Source organism: Corvus brachyrhynchos, unplaced genomic scaffold, assembly GCF_000691975.1.
Source record: "Corvus brachyrhynchos isolate BGI_N302 unplaced genomic scaffold, ASM69197v1 scaffold115, whole genome shotgun sequence".
NCBI lineage: Eukaryota > Metazoa > Chordata > Aves > Passeriformes > Corvidae > Corvus > Corvus brachyrhynchos.
In genome coordinates, this window is record NW_008239553.1 from 21,439,208 (window position 1) to 21,450,418 (window position 11,211).

At 37.3% G+C, this 11,211-nt stretch overlaps 1 long non-coding RNA gene across 1 annotated transcript in view; it reads left to right on the forward strand.

The window, feature by feature from the left end:
- Window positions 1-9,795, forward strand: part of LOC108448602 — a 46,309-nt gene extending 36,514 nt beyond the window's left edge. Inside the window, exons 5-6 of the long non-coding RNA XR_001864559.1 lie at window positions 702-813; window positions 3,851-9,795. This is a non-coding gene — a long non-coding RNA (uncharacterized LOC108448602). The remainder of the gene's footprint in view (window positions 1-701; window positions 814-3,850) is intronic.
- Window positions 9,796-11,211: the final 1,416 nt, after the last annotated feature.

Sequence of the window (11,211 nt, forward strand, 5' to 3'; positions counted from 1 at the left end):
GTTTTCATCTGGATTCATGATTTTGTACAGTGCATTTTTTTGAAATGTGTGCGTTTCAAAAAAACCTAGACAATGTTCAACCTGTGAATGAAGCTTTCCAGGATACGTGTTTGCACAACCAGAGGATAGATGACATCTATCTAGTGCTAGAGAAGGTTTTGTCATTAACTCCTCTGAGACCAGGATTTTATTCAGTGAGTTTGCATTTTGCTTTAGGGTGGGGCGGTAGAGTTGAGAGCTCACATAAAGATGCAGCTCCTGTAAAAGCCACTCTTTGAAGCCTGTGAGAAACACCAGTGCCAGTACAAGCAGAAAAGCATCAAAGCGTAATTTACACAATTCCTTAAACTCTAACATCTCTTCACAGTGTTGTTCCAAATCCTGTATCTGATGAGGCTACATCTCAGCAGCTTATGCCAGATAGCCAAAATCCAAGAGAGATACCCCCAAATTTTGCCCACAAGCCTGTAATTGCTGCAGTGGAATGAGTGCTGCTGAACAAGAGGTCTCCCCATTGCTAAAACACTATCCTTAATACATCCCCTCTCAAATAAAATCACTCAGAATGATTTCCATGGATGTCCTACCTAAAGGGGACAGTGACCCAAGGAGAAAAAAGCCTGAGAGGAGAAGAAAAACTTCCTTGGATAAATAAGAATCAATGGCTTAAAAAATTTTTTTTTCTTTTTCTTTTTTCTCAGAGCATCCCATTCCTTTTATCAAGCCACCTAGGTAGATTCTTGAATCCACCTCCTGGAAAGGACGCATAAACCTGCTGCCTGAGCTGTCTTAAGAGCTTGATCAAGCAGTGAGGTAAGTGCCTTTTACTACATGGAAACTACAAGGTCAGAAGGGGAAAAAGTACTGACAAGATGGTGATTATGAGCATTAATCATAATAATATCAAGGTTTTATTTAGCACTTTTCATCAGAAGATTTTAAAGCACTGTAAAAAAGAGATGAGTCTCATTATCTCCATATTTTAGATCTAAAATGTGACTTCCAGTATGTTAAGACTTGTTCTCTGAAGGGGTAAAAAAAAGACTTCTAGAATCAACAGTACTTATTCTTTGTTAAATTTCTAACCAACACAGTGAATGTTTTTAAATCTACTATTCTGTGGGTTGTGTAAGGAATTTTAATTGCTTTACTAGTAACTTGATATAGAGCTAATGAATAAATATAATTTTTATCAGGATGCTGCCATCAGCTGATAGAACCAGTACACTGACATTTGCAGGACAAATTCAGAAAATTCTGTTAGCATGTTCAGTTCTGTTGCTGGTTACTGCTTCATTTAGTGGGGATTGGTAACTGGATATCTGCAATTTGCAATGCACAGTAAAAGGATCAGCTTAAATCACCTCCATAAAGGGTTTAAGCCAATCCTTTTCCTTTGCCTTTGCATAAACCTTTCAGAATATCCTAGCTAAGATCTTGCACACTAACTAGCAACCGGGAGGTGCTTTTTTTCTATTAAAAGAAGATGATGCTACCAGAAATAAATAACTGTGCCCTGAATGCCCCACAATGGAGTTATGCTGTAAAACCAGGAATATTACTGTAAGCTGTTACTGAAGGGCAAATTTTTACCTTCTGCTGTCAGGAAAATATTTATGTTTTATTGTGTTAGAAGATAGACCTTGACACCTATCAGAAGAATTTTATCCTAGGAGAAAAGACTTATGGCTGCAGACCTGCAGAGAACAAAACTCAGTGTTCGCCTCTCCGCAATGCCTCTGGTGTAGGGAGGCATAAGAATTTGCTTGGGGTTTTGTTTCTGCCTGGGGCCAAGGCTGATCTGTGCAAGTGAGTCTTAATGAGAAGAGAGATTTTTCAAAGTTGTGAGGAGTTTTAAATATCCAGGAGGAAAGTCAGAAATACAAATAAAAATATAAATTTGTCTGTGTTCAGAAAAAATGGCGTTACTGAGGCAGTATTTGAGAAGGTTTAAAGTCACCCTATAGAAAATGCAGGTTTGAGACCTGAATCTCAGGAAAATTTTGTGAAATTATGTTGCTATTTAGAAGGAGGTCAGTTTGGAACAATATTGTGAACACTGACAGTTACAGCTTCTGCTTCTAGTGTAGGGCTTGACCCGTTTTCGTTTATGCAAATAAGATTTGAGATGTGGAGTACATATGGGAAAAAAAAGCAAAACTGCTACACTTCAGGAGACCATGTGTCTTCCTCCAAAGAGTGAGATCTTTTTGTGTAGGAACTGAAAATATTTTTGTCTTATAGCAAACCATCATGTGTTCTCCTTTTGACTAAAAATAACTAATGCCAGACACAATGTCTCAAGTATGATCTGCTCTGTTTTATTTCTCTTTCATTTGTTTTTTTTTGTTGTTGTTGTTGCTTGCAGTCATGATAAGGAATAAATAAGACTGATCATTTTAAGCTCGCTTAAAGCATCAGATTTTTCAGCTCCATTTGATATAGACCAAATAGATCCTGCACCAGCTGGGCTTAATTCTGTTCATGAACTTTATGTTCCCTGGCTCTGATGAAATTGTTCTTCTAAGAACTTTAGCTCAAAAAGGTCTTATCTATGTGAAAGATCAAAGATACTCAAAACCCCATACCAAACTGCCCCCAAACCTACACCAATATTGGTTCCAATTCCATAAATTTAATGGTTTTAACAAGAAAATACGAGCTAGTATTTCAAATATGTGTCATGCCAAACCAAATCTGAATTTGCTACAGAAACCAATACAAGTTATTTAATATATTGTTTTCCCTGTATTTTTGGTTATATACTGTTTGCCAACAGTCTTCCAAATATATTGATTCATCTAAAGCATTTGCAGAGCATCTGCAATAATTTTTAATCTGCAATTTCTTCAGGCGAGATTTTTTGGTATTACAAGTCTGAAGCATTTTGACAAAATTGACTAGTTACTTATTTGGACTCCTAGACGGATAATTTAAAACAAACCAAGTTTCTCATTAATATACACATTATTTTGTGCATTGTACTGTAGCTATAAATTATAAGGAAATAATTTACAAAAATCTTTGCAAGAACGATAATACTGGATATGCAAAATCAAAGTGAATGTCTTGAAGTTTTTAGAAAGTCCTTCAGGGATGTTTTTTCATATTCTGTCCCTATAATAATACCTATATATAAGATGGGGTTTGCCTTCCATGTGCGATTTAATTTCCAAGTAGAAAGAGTGGGGGGAGAAAAGCATTCACTGAAGTAGCTTTACATTCCTGGAGTAAGTGAACACTAAAATTATTTTTGAAGACTTGGAGGAATAAAACAGTTTATGACTTACTCATGTGATATGCTGACTTCTGTCAGCCTTCAGGAGGCAGTGAGTTCAGAAAGTCAGCATTTCCCAGGATTTCTAGGACTGATGCCCAACCAGTTCCTGAGCAGTAGCCCTGGGCCACCTTTCCCCTTGGTTTATGATGTCGTATGATATGGAATAACCCTTTGGGCATTTGGGGCCAGCTGTCCTGGTGGTGTCTCCTCTCATTTTTGTGTGACCCCCCAGCCAACAGCCTCGCTGTTGGGGAGGTCTGAGAAGCTGAGAGGTCCTTGACTTAGTGTAAACATCGCTTAGCAACAGCCAAAACAGTGAGTTATCAATATTATTTTCATACTAAATCCAAAAAACCACTGCTCTGTGCTACTAGCTACTAGGAATTAACTCTATCCCATCTAAAACCTGGACAGCAAGGCAAATGGAGCGTTACCATTTTAGTATCTTTTGGTTTGGTTAATAAAATAGGAAGGCCTGCATTATTGAAGAGAACTGGGATGTCATTCAGGTGGGCAAGTCAGAAATTATTTAGCTGCAATCCTTATTTTGAAATTTCTTTTTTGCTTAAGAAACTATGAAAATAAATGCTGAACTACAGATGTGGCAGAAATTTTGGGCTTCAGAGGAAGACTTGAAGAAAATACTGATTTCATTAGGAGCATATCACCCACAGATTTCATGCTGTTATTCTCCAGTGTGAGCCACGGTTCCATATTCCATGGCAGGAAAGTGTCTCTAAGGAGACGTGAATCACAGCCTATTACATCACAATGTGACAAGTGAATGATGTTGGATTTCCTGCTTGAATGCACAACACTAAGTGCAGCTCCCCACTTTAACTGCTGAGGATGGGAACATACCCCCATGGAGGCCGGCACTCCCCTACTGAGCCCATCCTCTTTGAGCACTCCTTGAAGGATGACAAATGCGGCATCTCTTCTCATACTACGTGTAGCTCACTCTTTTTACTCTCTTTCGGATAGCAAAATGCCTCTTGAGCCTCCTCTCTGCTATTCCTTCCCTTTTCATGCTTGTCTCTTGGGAAAGCAAGTTCTGAAGACAGATGTTGCTTTCTCCTTTTATTACTATTCCACCTCTTTGCAGAGTCTCACACTACACCACAAGTTACAGCTCATAAGTGGATACATATGAAAATAATATAGCTACATGCTCTCCATGCCACTGATTTAAACATGCCAGTACTGACTTTACCCTCCTTTCATGGGCGTTATCTTACAGTGAAACTTCGAGAATAAACAGCTGTGAATATTTAACAGCCACTTTTCCAAGATCCTGGTCGTTAGGTCAGAATGCCATGGTGTCTTAATTAGTTTGGTGTGCCTCCCCTTTTCTTTTCTGATCTGAATGGCAATTATAGGGTAAGTAACTACTCTGCTTTGTCACCGTTCCAGTACAGCAAATTATGTTCTTGTTATTTGTCACATTGCTAGTTTTTGTGAATGGATAATATTGATTAAAATCTGTTTTGCAAATAAGACACAATTTATGAATGCAATAAGCTTATTCTAGAGGGAATTTACTTTTTCCTGATCACTAGATAAAATATGTTAAAGGAGATTAGTTCTGCTGTGGTGGAACACTTTGACAAGATGTTGAAATCCCTGCATCCAAGACAGTTCTATTTGTACCAGTGGAATAAAAATTAACATGTGCTCAGTGTACTAGGTCTTGAGGCCAGGACATTCACCTTCTAGACTCATTTTCTGTTTGCTAAACCCATTTAATTACAGATTTAAAGTGCTGAAGAAATGTGCAGTACATGTGCATCTTAGGTAACTCTGGGAAAAAATAGTTTACCATTTTCAAGTCTGAAAATGAAAGTCGGGCTCTTTCAGACCAGCAGATTTGGAAATCTTCCACACATTCCCACAGAAATCCTTCCTGGACCTGGTCAAGACTAGACATATTTAACTTGGTGATAACAGGCTGAAGATGTTAAGGGAAGTTACTGAAGCAACTGTAACTAATGCCACAACAGGTTGTAAACAGAAGAGAAAAAAATTAAAATTATTAGTACATGTGTTGGAATTTCTGTTTAAAAGCATCTTTTAAATGACTGAAATAGCTAGATAAAATTTGGAAAAGAAAACTCCATGAGAAACTCAGTCTGAGTCCCTGCAGCATCCAAAATGGTTTTTCTACTACTTCTCACTTTATTTGCCAAATAAGCAAATCAACAATGAGGGCTATACTTTCTTCCGAAAGTCTTTTGGAAAATTCCTTTCTAAGAAAAAATTTAGGAGAAATAAGTATGTTTCTTGAAAATGTACTGGTGTACAAGAAAGATTTTTTGGGTTTTTTCATTCCTGTTTTTTCTAGGGTTCCCCATCCATCTTAGCAGGCAGCAGACCAGGAAAATAACTGATTGCTTTTGTACTTTTGGGAAAATCAGGTAGATTGCTTTTCGGTGTGCTGAAGAAATGCAATGCAAGATTTCACACCACTAAAACTCCTTCTGAGAGTCAATCCATTTCTTGAGACTGTGCCTGAATACCCCAATTAATTCACTCCAGTTGATATTACTAACATTTTGCCTTTCTACATCTTCTCTCCAATTGTAATCAGCTGCTTCATAATAATTTGTTTCAAAGTGAAATAGATGTAACTTTTTTCTTTATTACCATTTATTTATTTATTTGTCACTGTGTCCTGCCATTCCAAATACCAGCAAAAAGCATGGCAGGGCCACAGAGGTATTTTGGTGGTTCTTCAAAAGAGGAAAGACGATGGTAGGCATTGGAAAATATTTTATTATAAGCCTTACTGAAAACATTTGCAAACTAAACCAAATAACGGAAGCCTACTTTATTGCACAACTGACCATATGAAAATAAAATGTGAATAAAATTGTTTTGAAAACTCCAGTTTACAGAAGGAAGTTTAGTGTAGTATGGAAATTGTCAAGGAAAAATTGTACAGGGTTTATCCATACTCCAACTGCACCGAGAAACACTGTGTGGTGAAAGGGTTAAACCAGACCAGGCAGCCCTACCACAACAGGGATATTTTATCATATAACAACCAAAGCATTACCCTGCTGTATTTAAAGGGTTTATATGCCGGATTAAGACATCCCATCATCTTTGGTTCCATGGAAGAATGGAACAGAACCTGAAATAGAAAGCAGTCTTATATGCGGGGGACTTGACAAGTTTTTCTGTGTTATTCAGTCAATTTTTGCTGTCATTCTCCAGCATAGCACTTGAATCCATTCAACCTCTAATAGCATGAGAGACTCTTTATTCACTGAGGAGAAGTTGATTAATCAAATTATGCAAGGAGTTGTCTGAATTTTCTTCTTAGAATTCAAATACTCCAATGCAATTATTCCGTGAAAAATTTACGCACTTTCACTGGCACTGATCACTGGTGTGGCTGATGTGCTCTGATAAAGTCCAGTGTTTCTAAGAATATACTTGGGTCTAAAGTAATAGCTTTTCTAATGATCAATAGGGATCTGAAATCTCATAGTCCTAATATCAAGATTTTTTTTGAGGATTGACCTGAAATAAGCTATAATCATGTTAACTCTTCTAGCATTTTTGATGTCTTACATTGTGTTGCAGTTTGCACTCCAAAGTGCCAAGCCGGCCAGGAACATGGGAGTTAAGCTAACCAAAGTGGTGCTAACTCTGACTAGACCCTGGCAGACCTGGAGAGATACAGTGAGGATCAGCTGACTGACGAGTCACCTAAAGGAGGTGCCGGGGGTCTGGCCGTGCTAAAAGGTGCAAGCACCTCCTACACTCCCATCTGCCTGCACTGAGATGACTGGGATACCTGAAGGTCTCTCAATTAGCACTGGTCTCCTACACTTAGGGAACTGTCTGGTGCCCTTAGTGTTCAGCATTATTCATGATCAGACCCTTGAATGTGTGTATACGCTTAAAGGAGCAGCAGAAAATCGCTAAAATATTAATTAGATAACAGTTCTGCTTTAGTTAATCTGAGAAAATGAGTGGAAAGCAAAAATATAGGAGGTGGAGTACATACAGTGCTTACTCTATATGCTGCTTTGTTTTTAAAAGAGAGAAACCAAGTTCTTAGAGGTTCCCATTTTTCTGTTCTTATGAATGATGATGCCATTCTGGAGTTTTTCAGTGAGAGAGAGAGGAATGTCTTTGAAGTGTTTTTGCTAGGGTCCAGTCCCAGTGCAAATACAACATAAAGATGTTGAATAATATTTCAGTGCTCTATGTTTTATGGAGAATTTTGTTTTTCTTTCATTTGTGAGGTTTCTTACGTTCATCTGTTTAATGCAACGTCAATAACTGAACCTCTTTCTCTTTTTAATCTCCACAGTGTGAGAAGAGAATACCCTGCAGGTATTCTGTTGAATTTATGAGATTGTTAAACAATTTGTGAGATTTTTATTTTCAAAAATTTATGTGATTATTAAACAAATTTATGAGATTATTAAATTTACAAATTAATGACATTATTAAAAAATTATAAGATTATTAAACAATTAAAAAAGCTTATCAGACTACCACTAGCAGTCTAGGAAAAGAGCTAGCCAAAAATGGAGAATTTCCACTCTATAAAAAATCCAGATGTTTGAAAATTTGTTTTTGTATCTAACACTCTAATACTAAACAAAGAATGATGGCTGCTTCTCTTGGATTAAATATGCCTCTGTATATTTCCAAAGTTTTCAAGTGCTCCTGCCCCGTACACTTTGACTAGTTGTGCTACTCACAGAGCTGGGCTTCACTGGATATGTCCAGTGAAATGCAACTAGTTGGTTGGAAGTCCCCTCCCTGGAGGGATGTGGGAGCTACAAGCAAGTGGCCCACACTTCCTGTGAAGCACAGCAGTATCAGAGACAGATGCATAGATGCATATTCGATATGAAACACAATGTTTGTTTATGAAGAAACAAAAAAAAAGAACCTGTCTATTTTGACTGGAACCAGCCTGAGCCTCAGAGAAATCCCTTTCAGTGGAAAACTGAGAATGACAACAGGATTGCAGCAATTAGGCTAATTCCAGTTCTGCAAAACAGATGTTTTCAAAGGGAATAGTTTACATAGGGAAAGGTCTGAGCAGATCTTCTTTGTAGTCTTAATGACACGACATATCTAAACTTTTTGAAAGAATGGAATGTTTTCCCCAAAAACTGGTGGTTTTTTGTTCTATAAACAATCCCATAGTCCTGAGAGGTGAGAATTAACAGAGAAGAGTAAAATACAAACCAAGGGTAGAGCTGGAGATGAAAATCTTATGGTAAGTTTATACACAAGGCAGGGATATGCAGAAAACACCCAAATACAGTAGGAACAATATGAATCTCTTCCTTTAAAGTTTAAACCAAAGGCCACAAGAATCTCTACTGGATTTTGTCTTAGGCAAAACTGACATTATAACTTTAAATAATAGTAATTTGAGTGTGTGTATACATTATCTATCTATCTATCTATCTACCTATCTATCTGTCTATAGATATATCTCCAAATACACTAAGTAACATTTAGGAGATGGAAAGAGAGAGAGATTGCAAGCATACATATGAAGAGTTTGCCTACTATCAGGTGGAATTTAAAGTTGTATTTGTTTGACTTGGTAAATGTGATCTTTCTCTTTAAGTTAATCCTTAAATTTTAAAGCATAATTTGTTTTGATTGAATTTCTAATGTTAATTAGTGAGGCTTGCACTGTTAAAGACATCAAGAACATATAATTATGTTCCTTATAATTATACCATAATTGTTTTAGTATGTTAAATGATCTAATAGATTTTTTCCTGTTTCAACAGCAGCAGTACTACCATCTCTGTTTTATGAAATAACTGGCAAGCATTCAGTAGGTGCTTTCAAGCATTTCAAGTAAAGTTTTGATGGGTATTCATCTACTAATGAAATATTCATGCATTATATTTTCTCTATGACAAGTGACTTTCACTGAAGCGCCTAATGCTTGGTTTGCTTAGACAGATATAACATTCAATCAAACTAATGGAAACTGTGGAGTACCGTTATACTGGTTATTATTAAATCAAATTCTCTTGATAAATATTGAGTCTCTGATGTTAAAAAGCATTTCTAGCATGATGCATGGATAGCAAAGCAATAATCTGGCCCCTTGTTAAAAATGTTAATACTACAGCTGTCATCATTTAACAATTAACATGATTTCCCAAGTGGAGAAAAGCCTCAGAGTATTCAAAAATACAATCTGTATGTTGTTTGATATTTTCCATATTGTGTATGCATTCACTGCCAATGTAGAACACTTGGACAAGTTTGTATTACCAGGAAAGTATGTATACTTTCTCTGCTTAAAATTTAATATTTCCTTCAAGCGTCATTACTTTCACCCATGTAAATACGAAGAAATCAATTTTGGTAATTTCACAGGCAGGAAGCTAATGGTCCTATTACAAAACAGTTGGTAAAGGCCTCTAGAGAATTGCCTGGGCATATTGATGTTGTTTTTCCTACTTGCTGTCTGGTTGCTAAATTTCATTAAATTAATCTAAAATAAATAAAATGTTTTCCTGCAATACTTTTCCACGTGTTCTTTTGACACTTTTTGCAAGAAAAACAGGGTAAAAATGTGAAGTGGTTGACAAGTAAAACAGGCTTCATGCCAGGTTTTAATTTATTAAAGTTCAGAGGTCAATATTATGCCTAATTTGACCACTTCTGCATATATATGACAGTTGTGACTCCATCAGCTTAATATATCCCTAGACAACATGAACCCATGGAGGAGGAGGAGGCCACAAAGATGGTCAGAAAGCTTGAGCACCTCTCAAGAGGTGCTGGAGAGAGGCTGAGAGGGTTGGGGTTGTTCAGCCTGGAGTAGAGAAGGTTCCACAGAGACCTTATAGCAGCCTCCCTCTGCCTCTCCCAGAAAGCTGGAGACAGACCTTTTTCCAAGGACACACAGTGATTGGACAAGGGAGTAATGGCTTTAAACCAAAAGAGGGTAGATTTAGATTAGATATTAGGAACTGGGTGTTAGACACTGGAACAGGTTACCCAGAGAAGCTGCAAATGCCCCATCACCATAAGTGTTCAAGGCCAGGTTGGATGGGGCCCTGGGTAACCTGGTTTAGTGGAAGGTGTCCCTGCCCATGGCAGGAGTGTTGGAACTCGGTGATCTTTAAAGGCCCTTCCAACTGAAATCATTCTATGATTCTGTGAACTCTAGGTTCATCACTTTTTAGATGATACTGTACTGGCTTCTTCCAGGGATCAGAATGGAATCTGTAGAAGAGCCGGTTCATGAGGGAAAGTGTCAAAGGAATGCTGAGAAAGAAGATGCAGAGATGATCAGTAATGAAATTGCACTGTTTGATACCAATTAAAGGAGTCACTAAACATGCAAAAATACTTCACCAAATATTTCACCTCTTCTAAGGCATCCAGAAAATAGACACCAAGAGTCAGACCCTCTATAAAAATGTACAATTCACAGGCCCTGGTGGAAAAAAATTGTCCTTTCTCATCATATGTCATGAAGGCACATGATCCTCTGCTTTCACAAAAGAGTTTATAATACATCAATGCTGTGTGTATGCAATGCACAATATTCTGGGATCAGGTCATACTTGCTTGAAGTTAAAAATTAGATCCAGATACATTCTGAGGTCTGTATGAATGGGTTTGGATTAAATCTAAGCTAATCTATCATCAGCAGTCATCAGCAGGTAGTGGCCTCCTTTGTCACCCCACAGGTGTTGAAACTCTGAAAAGGTATCAACACCAGGAGGACTGAAGCCTATTCCTTCTTGTGGACCTGATTCTGCCAGCTTTACTTTGAAATATTTGATTTAAAATAGTATTATACATTATTCAGGGAGCAGCTAAATTATTCTTTTGACATTGCTGATTTGTTTTCTTTTCTTCTTACATTTAAATTTAGAAGGGCAAAGCATGGTGCTAAGAAAATTAGGAAATGTATA